This window comes from Poecilia latipinna, unplaced genomic scaffold, assembly GCF_001443285.1.
Source record: "Poecilia latipinna isolate Pla-1442-1.1 unplaced genomic scaffold, P_latipinna-1.0 Scaffold107, whole genome shotgun sequence".
Classification (NCBI taxonomy): Eukaryota; Metazoa; Chordata; class Actinopteri; order Cyprinodontiformes; family Poeciliidae; genus Poecilia; species Poecilia latipinna.
Window position 1 is genome coordinate 370,180 of NW_015112723.1, and position 16,840 is coordinate 387,019.

At 42.4% G+C, this 16,840-nt stretch overlaps 1 protein-coding gene across 4 annotated transcripts in view; it reads left to right on the forward strand.

Annotated features, from left to right (window-relative positions):
• The window catches only part of zmiz1a (zinc finger, MIZ-type containing 1a), a 146,521-nt gene that overhangs the window by 42,402 nt on the left and 87,279 nt on the right, over positions 1-16,840 (forward strand). For all 4 annotated transcript variants that reach the window (XM_015027789.1, XM_015027784.1, XM_015027788.1 and 1 more), the window contains one exon: positions 9,849-9,925. The gene's annotated coding sequence lies outside the window, so the exon portion shown is untranslated. The remainder of the gene's footprint in view (positions 1-9,848; positions 9,926-16,840) is intronic.

The following is a 16,840-nucleotide window of genomic DNA, read 5'->3' on the forward strand; positions in this document are numbered from 1 at the left end:
TTTGTTAATTTAGGTTTTACAAAAGGATGTAAGAAACTTACTCTTATTTTTATAAATGCACAAAACAATTGTAGGCCTATGGACTAATGGTTTGCACTCAGCCTCAGTATGGCGTGCTTATCTGAGAATATACACTGATGAGTTCATTCTCTCTACAGTCCTATCCTCACTATGGTGCACTTCACCATATATTGTCCATCAATTCACACTGAAGTGAGTATTTTTATTGAACAACACACAGATTGTCACCATACCTTCCTCAGACGTGCCATTGTTTTCAGACTTGGTGCCATGTTGAAAAGCTCACACCTGCAGTATCTTTTTTTTTTTTTTTTTTACAAGAGACGAAGAGGCAACCCGTCTGAATACTCCTCCGTCTGTGACAATGTTTGTGTATGTGTTCTTTCTCACAGCTTGAGTTTCTCTGCTTGAAATGCAATACCTGCAGATGTGCCTTGTAAACTGCAGCCGCCAGCTTCTACAGCATTTAGGGGGGACCATTGAAACAAAGCCATTAAAGCAGCTCTCTCTTCACAGGGTGCAGATTTTGGTGCATGGGTGCGCCTGACTGATCAGGGGATTTTTTTCTATTGTTTCAGTACCTTATATTTTCAGGTGAATGTTTATAAACTGCACTTTTTACATCCATCACAACGCTCGTCTGTTCAAATGTCAGGGTTTGTCATAATCGCATGTTGTAAAACATGGATGTCAGAGTCTCCTGACAACCTGTTGACACAGTACAGATTTATGCACACAGATGCACATGCAAACACAGTCTGTGCACAAGTTTTAGACCTGGCAGTTTTATAGCAGGAGTTTCTTATTGCTGTGGATCTTCCAAAGTCAGATACCAGTGAATGAGTTATTCCGCTCTCTGACCCTCCTAATTGGGAACGGGTGTTCCTGAGAACGAAACGGCTAAACAGCCGGAGAAATTGAGAACAGACTCTCCTGAAAGGAAAGTAAGAGATGAATAAACAAATGAAGGCAGCAAAGATGTTGATTAGCTGCAGGATGGCTCGTCTGTTCAAATGTCAGGGTCACGACACTGAAACTCAGCCCACACTCTCTCCACCCATAAGATAAACCATGTTCGGCGCTGTCTCGTAAATGTAGGAGTGGAAAAATCAATACAACGGGAAGAAGAATGACTAAAACTGTGTTCGGTGTTGAGAGAAGAGTTAAAATAAGAAATAGAAAAATCAAACGCGAAGAGGTGCAGTACGCTCTGTGACAGCTGCATGCATGTCTTGCTGGGTGACGGTCTGTCCGTCTGTCAGAACAGATATTTCTGTCTGTTTAGTGCTGCCTTACAGGCTGCCAGAGACTCTCCTCGTGTCATCGCTGGGTGCCTGCTGTCACTGGCTAAAAAGGAGAGAGGGAGTTCAGGGTGTGTGTGTGTGTGTGTGTGTGTGTGTTTGAGTGAGAGTGACATAGAAAGAAACTCAAGCAGCTGTCTTGAAAGCTCTTCCCCTCTGTCAGTACATCTAGAATCTGCTTTCCCCCTGATATCTGCTCAGTGCTGTTTTACTCAGCTGTTTAGTCAAAAGATGGAGTGTTTCTGCTGAAAAATTAGCACTTTTGGGGGAATCAGGATGTTGCACAGCTTACTGGTTAAGATTTAATGGTAATTAACTTGACGAGAAAGAAAGTTGCTTACAACCTGATTTTCTTTTGTTAAGCTTTTAACCAAAGACGACTGCAGAGCAGAAAGTGGGCCCTGGCCATCGCCCTTAATCTGCATGATATATTAAGATGTGTTTTTCTTCTGGTTTCTATGGGGACTTTTCCCATACTGATGTGTTTTATAACAACTTCAGTTAGCAAGATTTCCTGCAAGACTCTAATATTTAAAAGCTTAAGTTCATTCAGTTCAATCAAGGTGATTTGTCATTTAAATATAAATTAGTATGGTGTTTATAAAAGACATTTAAAAATGGGGAGATTTATTCTCTACTTTAACCTGAGACATAATGTGGATCTCCACATTTCACTGGGGCTATATTGTTTTTTTTTGGTGATGTGCCTTGTTCTTTTTGTGTCAAACTTTCTTATCAAACTGAAGCCAAACTTTTACTGTGGTTCCATCAGACTGTAACTTCTTCTCCCACAAAACGACAGAGGTGTACGGATAGTATTTATATGTCCTATTATACACAATATTCTACAGCTTCTTTGTAAGATCCTATTTTGGAAAAAAAATTCTATTTATCTTGGTCTTTGATTTTTTTTTTTTATTGCATCACAATAACATTATAACAGGAGTCTATAGAATATTTATATCCACTAATTAGAATTCTGTAAAATACTGTAAAAAAAAAAAAAAAAAACGTCAAAGGAAACTTAATTTGAAAACAGAGAATCTGTCACAGTTCAATCAGCTGCTCGTTGTTTAACAAGTAGCAGCTGATAACCACAATTCATTGCCCTCAAACATTAGATCCTTTCATCCCAGGACTCTCACACCCACCCCCTTCCCACTCTCTGATAACCACGGGGGCTGGTGTAATGACAATCCTTGTTAGGTATGGCAGGAACGAAACAACCTGCTGAGCACATTTGAGTCAAGGAATACTTATCTTCAACTCTGGCCTCAAGCAGCGCCCTGATAATGACTAAACTTCATCTTGGTGTCACCTAACAGGCTGATTGGCACTGGACAGCCAAGCAAAATCTGCAATTACATGGCACTACATCAGTATTTACCACAGATTGATATAAATATGTGTAATATAGGTGTCCTGTAAAGGACGGTGCTGATCTCCAGATTCGCTCTGGCTGCATCTTTCTTAGCAGCCACTGGTGGTGTGTTTGTGCTTTGCTGGATCTTTGCCTTTTGCGAAGTGCTTTGTCTTGTTCAGACTTAAAACAGTCACGGTAATGCAGCATTTACACCAAAAAAAAAATAGAGACTTCATAAATTGTGCAAAATGTAGCGCTAGAAGCCTTTTGTTGTAGAAACGGCTCAGCCCCTGTATGCACTTCCTGTCTGGAAACTTCTTTTTCCCATGTTTTTTCTCAGATTTTTACTGATATGTTCAAACTTTCAACTATGTGTTGGAGATTCTGAAATAGGCTGAACGTTTGACTTCCACGAAGAGTTTAGAAGTAGGATTTTTCTCAACAAACATGTAGTAGCCGTACTAAAAAGATATTGCAGATTTATGTAGGAGGTGCAATTGACATGAAGTTTTTGACAAAAATAGCAAGTCGTTTTTAATTTCCTGGGTCAATGGAACAAGCGCGTAGGTAGCAAAGTGAGACTGCAAAGCTAAAAATCCATCTGTGTTAAGAGTTGGGCTGAAATACTTCCAAAAATGCGTCTCTTCATCGCTTACCATCTTTACCTCCACAGACAACCAAATTTTTCTGTCTCTCCTACTTGTAGGTTTGGACATCTTACTAAATATGGCGTATATTTGCCTTAAGTGCAGATCATTAAGTTTTTTTTTAGTCATCAGTGGAGAATGCTGTCGTCTGATTACAAGCACGTGTTTTTCGCTTGTATGGATGTCCGCGGAGTGAGGTAATGGAATATGAAAAGAGAAAAGCGCGGTACTGGGCTGCGCCGTGGTGGAGTTGGGTACAGTGAAGGTTCTTTTGGACGCGACATATGTTTTTTCTGGCGTCCCAGTTTTGTTGAGGTTGGGTAAATGTGTGCGACCCAGTGTTGGGATGAATTTGTAGCAGAGTCCCCAAGTACATGCAGCTTCGTGTGACTCACCATTTCTGAAACATCTCGACTTCTGCTGACCTTTTCTTGAACTCTTTTGCCAAATTCTGGCAAGAAGTCAGTAAATCTAAGATGTGAAGTCTCCGAGTTCTTCCCAGGCTAATTTCTTAGCAGTGACGTTGATAGTAATTTTGCAGCCTCCTTGACAACATTAGTCCAGCTTCAGTTTCTGCTCTGTCAGTGTTGGCTCTTCTAGTTCCCCGATAGCCCTGTAACTACACCCCGGTGTTTATGTCCTTTAAGGTTAACACGGTTATCTCCGTGCGTAACTGGAGCTCCGAGCCTACACAGGCACTTGGTATGCATGCGCGTCGCGAGTGATCTTGCAGCTGCAGGACCGACCCCGCTGCCCGTGTTTCGCTCCAGAAAGAGCTGCAGGGACTTGCCAGTATTTTCATTCCCTCTGGAGGTATTTCCGCACATCAACAAAGCCCAGCCTGCGTGATGAAACAAAGAGGAAGCAGCTTTTGTGTGAGGAGAGCAGCCAGTTTCTCAGTACGTGTGTGTGTGTGTGTGTGTGTGTGTGTGTGTGTGCGTGTGCACTACTGACCCCAGCTAACAGTTTGTTACATGCAAATATACTCTTGAGCTGGCAATTCAGGTTGCTCCGGGCTCTTGTTTGCTCACAAGCCAAATGTACCATGAGAACAAGCCTACTCTGTGTCCCATTCACAAAACAAAGTTGCCTCCTGTTTGCCTCTAATTAACAGGTATAATGCCTACCTTGTTGTGTTGGTTAGTGATTTTTACAGGCCTTGTTAACCACTGGCTGTTCCCAGTCTTTGCTTCCTCATAAACCACTGCCAAAAAGGAAATATGTGATGTAGCCTGGATCCCAATTCTCCAGGGAATCTCTTACTGTAGGGGGGGGAATGAATTGAACTTCTGATAGTTAAAAAAAAAAAATTAATGTCCTTTTTAGAGTTCATTCCAGCCAACATAAACATGTGCTCTTTGCTCTCACGACTACAGGAACTGAAGAGTTTACATAAACTGCCTTGCAAGACGATTCACTCCTCTTCAAGACGTTCAAATTTTTCATGTTAAAATCACAAATATTCCAGCCAGTGGATGTGCAAATCTGGCACTCCAAAATAAAATGCAGAGCAAACCATTGAATCCAGAAGTCACAGTGGGGTTCAGATATCCGTCACCAGTCTGTCATTCTTAGTAGTAATACATCTGTTCTTTTCCTGGTCTTCATGATGTCCTTTAGGTGACTCCTAAAGGCATTTATTTAGTTGTACTGGTTGTATTTGAGTGAATCAGAGGGGATGGGGGGTCGAATACAAATAGTGAACATAAATATGAGTTCTGTTTTAAAAACCTTTGAAAAACCATCTAGTATGTTTTTTCTCTCCGTATTGGTCTGCCTCACAAAATCCCCCATAATGCCCTACATTTGTTCAGCTGTAACGCGATGAAATGTGGAAAGTTTGAAGTCCGTGAACGCTTTTGCAAGGCATAGTATATAAAATCTGTTTATTACAGTTAATTTTTTTTAATATGTTGTCAAAGGATTTATATCCCCCATTCTGAGCCAATTTTTTTTTTCATTAGTTGAGGGTTTTCAAGGATAAATCCAAGGTTTGAGGCTCTTAAGGAACATCAGTTTTGATGTCTTTAGTTGAGGTCATAGCACAAGGGCCGAGAATTGCAAATGCTTTCTTTTGTGTGTATGTGTGTGTGTGTGTGTGTGTGTGTGTGTGCGCGCGCGCAAAATGAAAAAAAAAAAAAAGAAAGAAAGAAAAGCAGCAGCTCTGTTGTGTGAGAAGCAGAGATTTCTCTCCAGGGCTTGTCCACTAGAGTCAGCGTCCTGTGGGGTTGACAGCCAAGGCCCTGGTGACACACGCTTATGCCCATAAACAGGGATTTGGTCCTCTGGAGAAAATAACCTTGATAATTACTGGGTGCATATGGACCTGCCCACAGTGAGAGGGGGGAGGAGGGCTGACTGAGAAGCTAAGGAGAGAGAGAGAGAGAGAGAGAGAGAGCCACATCCGCTGGTGCATTCCTGCATGCTGTGTCATAGTGGTGCCGAGTTTCCCTTCAGTTTGCACGGAGATTTCCACAAGGCGGAGAGCGCGCAGAGGCACTGATGCAGCGCCTGAGGCCGTGGACTCCTGCATTTAAAGTTTAACAAGGCACAAGTCATTCGTATGCTCTCCACAGAAACAGAACGAGCGTACGTAAGAGAGCTGGCAGACGATGGTGAAAAACTGGTGCCGTATGGAGGGTGGGATACATGGACTGGTGACCTAACTGTGGAGACACTTATATACTTAGACTGTCCTCTCCTAGTCTCTTTCGCTTGCATCATGTGGTGGAACAGATTTGGCACCGGTGCAGCAGCCAGAGCTGCATGTCTGTTTCTGGCTGGCCGCCCGTCTGCTTGCCTGTCATTCTGCTGGTTAAAGAGGCCTTGTTGAACCGCTGCGCCGTGCCCGCCTGCTGCAGGGCCATTCATGCCTGTGAGGCCAGAAACAGCCAAGTCTTGTCATCCGGCGCTAGCTAGCTCACACCAATTGACTCCTCCAGGGGCAGTTTGCTTGCTAAGCACACCGACTCAAAGCAACTCAATAATCCATTTTTTTTTTTTTAAAGTTTCGATTACATTTCGGAGGACGCTCACGGCCCACACCCTCCGTCCCGACACGTGTGCGTCTCCCGGATTGAGCGCCCGGCGCGATAGACTGATCCTTTCCCAGAGGAGTTGTATAACACCGGCACAAAACAAAGCAGATCCCCCGAGCTGCGTCGAAGGCTGCAGATTTCAGCTACAGTTTGTCACTCAGATAGAGTTCTCCCTCTGCTTGTCTGGTTAATGGCAGCTCATTCTGTCACAGTTGAACTGAGCCTCCGTGAACTGTTCTGTGTCCTTTTCTCAGTCCCTTTGTGACACACATCACGAGGACAGGCACAAGGGCCGTGGCTTCATTTTGCGCTCCCCTACTTTTACCTCCTCCTCTCATGCTCTCATTCCCAACTCCTCCATCTTCCCTTCTTGTCCTTCCCTTTCTGTCTTGGCCTTCTGTCCCCCTCCCTCGCTCCTCGCTTCGGCGTCTGCATTCCTAACATCCTCCTGCTATGATTAGCTATAGTGTTTGTTTCCCCCCCGCCCCTCAGCCAGTGTAATTTCTAGATCCTCCTGTGTCCTTGGAAAGCTCTTCTAATAAGCTCAGACACACTGATGTCTCCATGCACCATGGGCCTTATTCTCCAGCGTCATCGAGCATGTAAACAAAGGCGGACAAAAGAAAAAAAAAAAAAAAAGGAAAGGAAAAAACCACATGCGGTGGCTCTTCCTAGCGTGCTAATAGACCTGGCCTACCAACCCCACCGAGGGCAGCACCAACAACACTAGATTGCGAACGGTGACCTTCCGCGTGCCAATCACAACAAATCTGCTTCCTGATTCGAATATGGGGAGGAAAACGGTGTAAATTGAAAGCAGAAATCCCCCTGGTGCGAGGCGAGATGAGCCTCGGAATAAATTATTCAGATGGCAGTCTTTCCCTCTCTCTCTCTCCCTCTTTCTCTCTCTCTTGAATGATTCTCGCCTTCTGCTACATTTAATGGCATCTGCGATGACGCCCATTGGAGGTTAATCCAGATGCGAGACGTTTGTGTTTGCGTGCTCACATTTTGCGCTCGCGGCCCGCTCGCCCCTCTTCTCATGCATCCCGTCGTGTCGTGTGATGGGGAAACGGAGCCGCAACAGGGGAATTTATCTCTTCTCCAGAGAGGCTTGTAAATAAACAAGTAGTGAATCAATGGCTCCATTTGTTTTTTTTTTTCTTTCTTATAATTCTGCCTTTTCTCTTTAGGCGGTGTGACAGCATTTTTTTTTTATTTTTTTATTTTTCTGAGGCGCTGTAGATCTTAGCAGCCGTATTTTCTCTCGGTGAGAGTGAAAAAACATGCCTGGCTGGCTTCGTGTTTCATTACAGAGGATCAGTAAATTACCGTGTATGTAAGTGTGTGTGTGTGTGTGTGTGTGTGTGTGTGTGTGTGTGTGTGCGTGCGTGTGTGTGTTTTCTCTTTTCTTTTATATCACCCACTGCAGCTCATTTAGCACCATGATGGAGCCTTTGTATGAATGGGGAAATAATACCAGCATTGGAAATTGTGCTTTAGAACTTCTCAGTCAAACAAAGACACAGTAGAAATTACTTGGCTCAGATGAATACAAGAACACACAGTCGATCCTGTGGTTAATGCATTTCAGTCTTGGTGAGCATTATTGATTTACTGCAGAAGGATGACCCTTCCTTAGATAAGTGCCTACAATATTTTACTGTTTGGAATATTTTTCTCAAGCATGTATTCATTATTTTTAAACTGAGCAGAAGCTTTTTTTTTTTTTTATAAGCCATTTTCCTTAGAGGCCCAACAGACCATCGTGTTCACCTTGTTTTTGCCATAAACATGTGAATTCTTTGAGTTTTGTTTCTTATTTGTCCTCGTTTTTGTTTCTATTTTAATCCTCTGAGCTTCACGTCTGTTGCCTTTAGTGGCAATAATTAGCTGGTTCCAGAAAATATAAAGGGTGTTACCTGTATTAGTTAGGGTTCAGTGACTGACACCAGCAGTGAATAATGATGTGAGAGGAGTGTTTCTGTTTCTTCACACATAAAGGTAGCCTCCCAGTGTGTAAACCCTGATTAGGAGCATCCTGAGTCATTCAGCTAATGTCGCTTTCAGTTATATTTGTGGCGCGCCATAGGTGCCACGATGCAATGAAATAAATCAACATACGCTTGTTGTATGCAACGTAGCTAAAATTAAACCACAAATAAATAAATCTTATTATCTGTAATTAGATTATCGGAATAATTTATTCCTACACAAAGACATTTTTACCCATGAATCAGGAATAAAATATATTTATATATATATTTTCTTACCTTTTTCTCATAATTTTTCTGATTAAATCTAATTGACAAAGTGTATATCATCTCAAAATGTTATTGCTCAGTCATTTCCAATAAAAATCACAGTAAAAATTAAGCCACAGTAAAAAGAAGGATGTGCCTAAAACAGAATAATCTCAGCTCTACTATTACTTCTTTATTTATTTCTTTTGTTTTATTGGCTCTTAAGCTTCAGTGCACCATGAAATGATGTATACTGGGAATGTGCCTCCTCACATTGACCTTAATGTCTGATCAGTTTCAAGTGAAGTCATCTTCAGACCAATTATATATCGCTATTGCTAATATGATAATGACAAGACTGAAAATTAGAATGCAAAGGGAAAGAAAACAATTTGTTTTGTTAAAAGTATCCGTTTTTTTATAATCTGGCGAGTACTACTTCTCTCAGGCTTGAGGGTCAAGTAATGATTTATCTGTTCATCAAACTGTGGCAGTCTTCAACTTCCAAGCCTCCCACTACACAGCGTCATACCGACTAGAGGTTTGCCATCCTTTCTTTCTCCCTACTCAAGCACCGTCCTCTGTTCCCATAACCAAGTGTGAAATTGCAGCATCAGATTGTATTTAGTTAATTACACTCACATGACTAATTTAATTTGATTCAGATATGGGGAAAATCGTGGATACGCTTTTAGCTTGCAAACTGGTGTTAATAGTAATTAAATGTTGGGTAATGTTTAGTTTTAATTCGTTTTTTTTTTTTTTTTTTTTCCATCTGTTCACACGCTCAAAAACTGTGTCATGAAGTTTAAAACATATAGGCTTAGGTGAGCTAAGGATGCAGCTCTGTGAAGTATGCAGTGGTGTGTTAATGGGTCCCGTAAGAAAATCTACACATCCGTGTTACAAAATAGCCAGAAGCAAAAGAAAAGAATAGTCGCTCCTTGATTAGAGCCTGGAGAGTTCAAAGACGGCTGCTTCTGCAAGGAATCGTCTCGTGTTTATCGTTTAGGTATTTTATGTTCAGCACCTGACAGAACTGTGGATACATACTCTCTTTAGCTCCCCGGTTCTCTGCCTCCAATTTGTCAGATGAACAGCAGGGTGCTGCTGTATTATCACATCCTAATAAATGACACCAGCTATCCCATGTATTCCTGTTACTTAAAAACCACATTTTGCATCGCAACACTCGCTAACCAAATTTGTTGCATTGTGTTTTGTTTTGGTTTCAGACTCGCTCTGTGATTGATGAAGTTTAAGAAGCAGATTTGGCCTAACAGCAAACACAGGAGCCTCCTCATTCGAATCGGTAAGACTCCTGATTCGCCCCTTCCATCTTTCTCCGAGTGCCTCAGTGTGAGCTGTGATGTCGATGTGACCGCTTGGTCTCAAATGCAAGATGAGAAGCAGCAGTTCCAATTTAGGCTTTTGTTGTGTCACGCTTGCCTCTTTAAACAAGCAGTAGGTTTTTTCCTGGGAAAACATTGTTCACATTGTTCAGGTCTTACAGTAAAGCAGAGGAGAGTGTGAAAACAGGCTTTCTGATGAGCAAAAGAACATAAAGAGTTTTATCTGAATATCCAGTCATTTGCAAAGAAAAGCATTTGTTTCTGCACCAACCATTGTGCAACCAATGACAATTTTCTTGATATTATACTGCTGAAATAGACAACTTACACCTGTCACTTGGACAATTTCAGTTTCTGAGAATAGCAGACAGCTCTTACTGCTGATGTGTTTTTTTGCGGCTTATGTCTATAGAAATACCCCAATCTTATGCAGTGACTTGCACAAACATTGATTCCCCTTAAGCTACTTCACTGTTTGTCACATTACAACCACAAACTTCTGTCCATTTAATGGGCATTTTGTGTGACAACATTAACACAAAGCAGTGCTTAATTGTGATTGGTGTTTTTTGCTTGAATAAAATCTAGTGCCTTGCTAGTACATCTAGCACGCTTGTGTGTTGATTGGTCTCAGGATAATTACAGCTCTGTAATGACCTCAGAGGTTTTTTAGAGAACAGTTGTGAACAAACATTATGAGTCAGACAGATCGGGGAGGTTTAAAGCAGGGTTGGGTTGTAAAACAAGCTTTGAACGATACACTAACTTATTATTGAAATATCAGTGTGCGCAACATCACAGCTTCTATGGATCGCATTGGTGCAATCGAATTTCAGATGGAAAAGATTGAAACTCTGCTTTCTAATAATCTATTTGGTCACCTAGGCAGACTCTTGCTGTCCTTTTTGCAGACAGCTGATATAGATCCTCCTGATCCTAATCAGAAGGCTCAGGGTGAGTGATGGAGACATTGTGATGGCAGAAAAGAATGAGACTACTGAGGAAAATGAGGGTCACTGATGCAAAATTCAACATTCTTATACAATTTTTAGCTTTGTCTAAAATTGCACAACTGCAAGCTGACCTAGACTTACCAAGTCATCTACCTAAGCTGGCAGTAGAGGAGAGGTTTAATCAGAGAAACAACCAAGAGGTTCGTGGCAGCTCTGGAGAAGCTGCAGAGATCAACACCTCAGGTTGGAGAACAGAGGAGCTGATATGTGCAATGCACAAATTCTCCTTATATAAAAGTAGAAATATTGCTGAAGGAAAGCTTTTCAGTTTGCACCAAACAATGTAGGGCACACGGCAAACTTGTGGATGGAAAGTTTTTGTTCAGACAAGACCTAAACTGAACGTCTTGACTTGCTGGGAAGCGGAATGAAGCTAAATACGAGGTTCTCTAGTAAGAAAACCTTTTAAGTTCATCGTCCAGCAGCACATAAACTCTAATCAAATCAATCAGAGCTGCAGTAAAATGGCTTGAATTAAAGTGTGCATTAGAATGGCCTGGTCAAAGTGAAGAAGTACACCAAGAATCTGTGGCATGACTTGAACATTGGTGTTCACAGAGTATCACCCCAATTTGACTGCTTTTATTCTATTTTGCAAAGAAAAAAAAATGGAAGATGTGATTGCAGCAAAAGGTGGTTGCAAGTACTCGCTAACAGGGGCTGAGTAAAAATTGACTTCACACCTTTCGCATGCAAATTCGAAAACCACATGTTATTTTTTCTTTCCGCTTCACAAGCATGCACTGATTTGTAGTGGTGTGTCACATAAAATGCTAATAAAACACCTTGAGGTTTGTGGTTTTAACATTACCAAATGCAAAAAAAAAAGAGATTCAAAGGATATATGAATACTTTTGCACCGTAAGCTGCAATGAGCCGAGCAGCGCTGAGCCAATGTGTACTTGGCACGTATTTCCATCGATCTGCCTTCGTCAACAATATTATTTGAAAGAAGAACAAATTTTCATTTTGATTTCACCAGCAAGCAATATTTGCTTCGTGCTCCACAATCTGCAGGATCAATTTCATGCAAAAACATGCATGAATATTGTGTTCAATTAGCCTTTGAACAGCATGAGTGTTATGCATTTGCCTATCCCTTGGACTCCATAAATTCTAAGTGTCTATTTAAACCCATGGCAGTCATCATCGCAGTGTCGAAAACCTTTGACCACCATGATGGATGATGTAATTGGGTTGAATGAGGCTGCAAGGAAACAACAGACAGCAGACCAAAGGATCCCATATTATTGCTCAGACCCGTTAAAAGAAAAGGAGATCTAATCTCGTCGCCTTTGTCGGGGATGTTGTGCAAAATGTCGACGGTGTAGTTTGTGTACATGTGAAACGGCATCAGAGCGCTGGAAGGTGAATAATTTTTGGTGGCATCTGCACATTTTGCAGTATGCTAATGAGCAAAGCTGCAAAAGCCAGATTGCCAGGAGAGAGAAGGGGAGATGGAGAGGAAAGAAAAACAGGGAGGGAGCCGCGTGGAGGAGAGAGAAACAGACGGAGGCTGGTGTAAATTATGGATGCAACCTGCGATTTCCAAGAGGGAAAGAAAGGCAGAGAGAAACCTCCAGTCATGCATATCAGATTATGCATTTACCACATTTTCTTATCATGGTCCATGAGCAAAACTCGAATGCAATCTGGGCTCTTTGTGAATGCGTGCGTGTCGGTGTATGAGACAGAGAGGGAGAGCACTTACATATTCATCCATGTCAAGTTTCGTGGAGTTGTGTTGTGCCGTCAAGCGTTCTCTAAACTTCGTACAATGTGTTCACTTTTATCACTCTTAGACTGTCGTTTTTTTAAATATATATATACTTAATATCTGTGTAAGATTTATGCATCTTACAATAGAGATGCACAAATCAACCAACAAGAGATCAGCATTGGTTCTTGATTGGTCAAAAACAGAAAAATCAGATTTTTTTCCCCCTCCTTTTCATTAAGTACATCTAACTGAAAACTAGTTTTCGGTCATATGGGGACATAAACTCACATAACTCTCTTGATTTCTTAATTTTATTAAGACATTTTTGCTCTTTTATGGTGCTATCACTCTTTGGAAAACAGAGGAATTGGTCAGAATTGGGGAAACTCAGAAATCGACCCGATCGGTGCATTTCTACTCCATTTCATTCACAGAGAAGCAAATCCATTCTGCTCCAGGCTGTTTCACTTAGTCTGTGTTCTCAAATCACAGAGGGTACGCCTGACATTTTTAATGACACAAAAAGCTGAGTCGTGCGTTGTTTAAAAAAAACAAAAAAAACAAAAAAAGAAACAAACTCGAATCTCATTATGTGACTTGCTGGGGCATTTTAGTTAAGTGAAGTTAAGTAAAAGTGAGCATTTGTTCAGCGCTGCCACATCCCAGCCGTGTGCGCCAGTCCCCTGAGCATGGTATGTGTGTTTGTGTGAATAATGGATCCATTCTTGAGTCGTGTCTGTGACTTGGGCCTGAGCAGTGGTGTGGTTTCCCCCACCAGAGGTTGGAGGTGCAGGGACGGGAGGGGCTGCTGGTCTGGAAATAGCTCTGCCTGAGCTGAGAGCACCTTAGGTGGGCCTCTGTCTCAGCTTCGTCTCCCTTCGACGCACTTGCACGACAAAAGTACAATTCTGCTCGCGAGCGCTCCGCACATTATGAGCACGTTTTCCCTACTGTGGCTTAACAGAACTCCAGTCAGCTTTGCTGTCTCTGTGATCTCCTCAAACATGACGGGAGGCTTCTAAAAATGCCGCGGCTTCTAAGAACTGAACAAGAGTCATATTGCACTTTAAAGCCAGACAGAAAATATGAAGCTGCCTTGGATCTCGCTGTCATGTAAATGTGTGTTAATGTGCAAAGTAGGTCATTTATGTGGGGCAGGGACAGCCGCGTTGTACTCGTCTTCAACGGAAAATAGTTTGCACGCAGTCGCATAGCAGGATTTGGCAAACGCAGCGAGGGATTTATGTTTACCTCCCCCCATTTTTGTTTATGTGTCACGCTAAAACATCAACGTAGAAGGGGACTAAGAGGGGACATGGGCGGGGAGTCGAGGGGGCACTGAAGGTGAAAATCGCTGTGGTCAGTCCAGGGACAGCATCAGTAACCACAACCAGAGATAGAAGCAGAAAAATCTGACTAAATCAGATTACCAAACAAAGAGTAAAGAGGATTAATTCTGATCTGTCTCTCTGCCTCCCCACCTCCCCCCAATCTGCAATCTATAAAATCCTCTCAGACAATTTTCTGATTTACTTTGTGTTTCTTTTCCTTTGCATGTTTCTGAAGGTGAAACTCTTTCAGCTTGCTAGTAAAACTTGCTCTTTTGTTTTGACTAAAGACATCTAGAAATCTGGACCAGAAACAAATCCAACAAAAAAGCCAAATAATCTTCTTAAGTCATGAACCGAGGAATTGACTGATGGCTGTAATCTGACATTTTTCAGCCTGATCTGGACTAACTGGAGAGAGGCCAGTCAGAAACTCAACATTCCTGATCAGTAAAGACCAGCAAATTCAGCATAGCTAAACACTAGCAGCAGCAGCAGCAGCAGCACTCCTCATTGTTGTAGTTGTGACTGCAGGTGGACTCTAGGTTAGACATTTGGAAATGTTGGGAGCTTCTTGAGAGAGGAAAGGTTTTCTAGGTAATACAGATGGAAGCTGCTGTTCTGACACGCCTTGCCACTCTCATCTTAAATAGAAGATGCTAAAGACTGTTTAAAATGTCAGATGTGCAACTCTGCTGGTTTTAATTTTAACATAAATTATCTACAGAAGGGAGGTTAGTACACAGTATTTTAATTAGGGCTGTACAACGCCCAGGAAAATGTGTAATTGCAATCCTGTATCACAATTTTGTAAATGTTGATTAAGATTAACCCATATTGTTGTGGCTCTTATGTTTTTTGTGTGTGTTCGTCACAATGTCCTGCATCTCTTTATTATCACAGTCACTATGACTATATATTTGCTGTGGGCATGGCAAAAAAAGCCCAAGTATATTGTTACTTTGCATAATCAGCATCTTTAGTATAGCCCTTACGGACAATCATCGAAAATCTGTGTCCATGGTTTAAAGCTTCACAAAAGCTGTCAACACATGTCAGATCACAGCATCTCTAGTGTTCAGATACCGTTTCACAGGGTGCAACACTGACCTGACCTGCGATTAGGCCTCACACAGCGTCATAATTACATGTTCTGCCAGACACACTCCATGTTGGCTTTACGGCCTGCGTTCGGACGGGCATCTGTGTCTCCGCTGCTGTCAATTAAACGATCATAGCAAGGTTCGGTGGCATACGTCCAATTAACGGAAAGCACAATACACGGAAGGGAATAATTACACCTTGTCCCAGGCTTTCGGAGATCAAATGCTTTGCTGCATTTCTTTGAAATAATCTCAGGAGAGGCTGTCGATTTACAGGGAATCAGTGACTGCACGGCAGGTTCTTGGAGTTAAAAAAAGGAAGCTAGATTAATTTGGTTAACATTTTATAAGGCTTACAAAGGCAAAGGGTCTTTGAGGCTTTTCATATTATTTGTTCTTAGCTAACATTGCACACCAGAGCTGAGCTGCGGCAACTCTGCAGTTCTCCAGTGCAACTCTGAGGGAAAAGGCACTTGGCTTTTGAAAAGCCCCGTTCAGGTACGCTTTTCCTTTTTTCCTTATTGCCGCCATTTAATTCAAAGGAGCTCGTGCGCGCGTGCACTCAGATGTATGGCCCTGCCGAGTGCTTGTAGCTGCTAAAAGATTTGTATTAATACCCTCTCTGGTACTCTTTGATCTAAACTGATTCATTTTGAGCGTCTCGCCTACACACAAACACCTCAGAAGCGCGATACAGCATCGCTCCTGACAGCTTGACAAACTGACGTTCCCACTCTCAATCACTCCCGCTCCTGCCCTCTTGCTCTCCCCGACAGAACGGTATATTGTAACCAACAAGACTGTAATCAGCGCAAAAACCCTAATCAAATCATCGCTCCAACAAGCAAGCCCCGGCTGCCGTGCTTCCAAGAAACGCATCTCAGATCAAGAGTTTACTGTAAGCAGCCGCTGCCGCGTGAAATGTCAAGAGAACGAGGATTGCTTTCAAAAAAAAAAAAGTCACTGACAGAATAATAGCAGTAGTAGCAGAATGTCTCGTGTTATGTTTGTATCTCGTGTCTGCAGGTGTGATATGTAACCGTGTGTGCCTCCTTATAAAAGAAGCTACACAGAAAATCAACAATCTGTGGACTAAAACTGGTGTGTGCTAGGCAGTGTGCGTAAGCCATCCAGTTAGCTATTAAAGTGTGTCTTTTGGATCTGCTCAAACAAATGCACATCTCCAAACCTCCTCATTATTGGCAGCAGGATTCCTGCCTGGGCATTGGGACAACTTTTTGTCAGTGCGTGTCTCTCTGTGTTCGTCTGTAGCCGTGCATGCATGCATGCGTGTGTGTGCGTGTGTGTGTGTGTGTTTGAGTGGCGCACGCCTGGTTTCAGCGGCTCATTCCAAGATTTGGTTAACCGAGTTGGCTCGCCCTATCACATAGCCGCAGAGTGTGCAGTTGCTTCAGCCTCTGTTTCATTTAGTGGCACCCACGCTCTTATCCTCCTGCCACGAAAACACACACAGGACTCCTATGCTTTTTATCTGCTGCAACAGACACAAGCACATCTGAGTTCTCATGCACGCACACAGCCGAATGAGAGAGTGACAGAGTTAGAGGGTGAGAAAGAGGGAAAAAAAATAAGAAAGTACCAATTAGGCTCCTGAGACAGATCTGCCAACAGACATCAGAGGGTTGAAGGCGGAGAGTGTTGTGTGCATGTGTCTGTGTGTGCATGTTAGATAAGGGGAGAGGAGGGGGGG